The sequence below is a fragment of the Aegilops tauschii genome, chromosome 2 (assembly GCF_002575655.3).
Source record: "Aegilops tauschii subsp. strangulata cultivar AL8/78 chromosome 2, Aet v6.0, whole genome shotgun sequence".
NCBI classification, from domain to species: domain Eukaryota; kingdom Viridiplantae; phylum Streptophyta; class Magnoliopsida; order Poales; family Poaceae; genus Aegilops; species Aegilops tauschii.
In genome coordinates, this window is record NC_053036.3 from 626,215,730 (window position 1) to 626,218,228 (window position 2,499).

The 2,499-nt window shown below is 43.7% G+C and overlaps 1 non-coding gene across 1 annotated transcript; it reads left to right on the forward strand.

The window, feature by feature from the left end:
- The first annotated feature begins 341 nt into the window (after nucleotides 1–341).
- On the forward strand, nucleotides 342–414 carry TRNAA-CGC (transfer RNA alanine (anticodon CGC)). The gene has a single exon. It is a non-coding gene; the product is annotated as a tRNA-Ala (tRNA).
- The last annotated feature ends 2,085 nt before the right edge of the window (nucleotides 415–2,499 follow it).

Consider the following 2,499-nt stretch of genomic DNA (forward strand, 5'->3'; position numbering starts at 1 on the left):
GCTCATCCCTGTTACCTTGTGCTCAGTCGCATTAGATGGGCTATATGTTTAGCTAGAGTGCCGCCTTGCTGGTGGCATGATCTCATTTTACTGTGCCTACACTATATTTTAGGTGTCGTCTTGCAGAAACTGATGTTTTCTGCCAGTAATAGAAAGGGAAAATTGGGCAGAGCAAGACGAGCACCAACGCCCTGCCCATGGATGGCAGTAAACCGAGAGCCGCGCCGCCGTTCTCATCTCCGGTCACCGTGCCGGGCACCAGCGTGTATTAGGCCACCGTTCTCATTTCCAATATGTATAATACCAAATATGTAGCGTCAGAAGTTAGTTGCCAACAATTCGGGGGTGTAGCTCATATGCTAGAGCGTTCGCTTCGCATGCGAGAGGCACGGGGTTCGATTCCCCGCACCTCCATTTCTTATTTTTCCAAGAATCATCAGGAAAATGTTTTTTTACTATTCTTTTTGAGCCTTGCCTTGTTCGGCTCCCATCTGCAAGGCCCAGCCCAGTCCCGGCCAGCAAGGGAACTCCTCTCTTGTAAAAAAAAACGCAAGGGAACGTGTGATGAGTAATGTGAGATGAAAAAAGCAAGCAACGGCGGTAGTAATAAAGCATGAATAACAGTGCATCTCCGCTTACTTTAGGCCACGCTATTTTTTATATATACTCTATTTTACATCCCTTTAGGCCACGCTAAACAAGAACGGCCTACGCAGGCTACGCCCCGAGGAATCGAAAGCCATAATTAATTGAGGAATGTTCTTGGTACGTAGCGACTGATCGCTCACCTAGCTTTAGCTGCTGCTAGGTAGAGACCGATCATTCTCATTCCATTCCATTCATCCCACCCTCATGTTTTGTGTGGCTAATGATGGACAAGGACTTGTAGCTCGCGGCAAACATAATGCAACAAAAGGCGGGAAAGGCGGCACATCTAGCTAGAAATGGAACCTGCCAAGTGGACCTACCTTGAGCTAGGCGTGTTTCTTCCCAGTAGAGTTCCAAGTGTGCGACTTGTGGGGGCTTTCTCGGACTAAAGCGGGTGATTGCATGCGGAAAAGTGTTTGCGGTTCTGAGATTCGTCCATGCTTGTGCAGTTGTGCTCTGGGGTCGGCGTGCGTGCCGGAGAACGGAAAGGGGCCGTCCACCGGAGCTGGCTGGACAAGTGCAGGGTTTCGCCCCCGCGGGGTGCCGCTCTTGCAAAGATTCAGAGCGTGTATTAGTTGGTCAAGGGTTTATGACAAGATTGTGCCAAAATAGTTACTCCCTCCGTCCCGAATTACTTGTCGCAGAAATGGATAAAAATGAATGTATCGTCTAGATACATCCATTTTCTCGATAAGTATTTTCGGACGAAGGGAGTACTTTAGAAGTCCTGTTTGGAACAGAGAATATTGAAGAGCAAAAAAAAAAAGTATTGCTGTCCTAAAGAAAATGAAGTATTAAAGTCCTAAAGAAAATTTAGGTAGAACCAATGTCTCCACTCTTTCTCCAACAAAGTAGCATATAATCTCGAAATTCTTGTGTCTTACTACTTTAGTACAAAGTTGAGTCATCTATTTTGGAACAGAGGGAGTACTCTGCAACGTCCAACCATCTCTTCCGAGCAATTTATGTGTTTCTCATTTGTTCTTGCAATTTTTATCTATTGGAAATGTTATGCCATCTCAATCATGTGAAAAGAAAGAACCGTAAAATCATACTCCCTCTGTTCCTTTTTTTTGCATGATAATACGTGTCTCATTCACAAAAAAAATAATGATTTAGTAACAAGTCACGTAAATATCGACATTACATGATTGAGAAGATAGGATAATCTTATGCCAAAAACCAGCTCCTATCCCTCTCCACTAAGGAAATGGAGGCAGATCACCTCTCCACCCGAGCTCGACGCGGCTCCATTGCTGATCAGTAGCTTTACGGACCTCCAAAGTAGTTTGCTTGAAGCAAATTCATTACCGTTGAAAGAATCAGACCGGGGCAACATATGTCCCCGGACACGCCATCGAACTTCAGAAAACTGACACCCCCGCACGACTATGACGCCGAAGGAGGAAAGCAAAACTGTCAGCCTTCAACCACAAACCCGGCACAAGATGATCCATACTTCCTCCGTTCCTAAATATAATACCTTTTAGAGATTTTAGTATGGACTACATACGGAGTAAAATGAGTGAATGTACACTATAAAATATGTCTATATACATGTGTATGTGGTTCATAGTGGAATCTCTAAAAAAACTTATATTCAGAAACAGAGGGTATATAGTTTACTGAGCAGGGTCGTAAAAATAGTTCAATCAATTTAGATGGTGAAAGTCTTAGGCCCTCTTTGGATTGCAGGAAGTTTGTAGGACTTTTGTAGGATTCCAAACTTTTTAATTTTTTTTCTTGTAATGATTGCCTTTGGATCAAAGGAATTTCTATGGAATGGGTTCCTATGCCTCAATTCTATTTCCGTATCACAATCCAAAGAGGCCCTAAAAATCGTGATTCTGA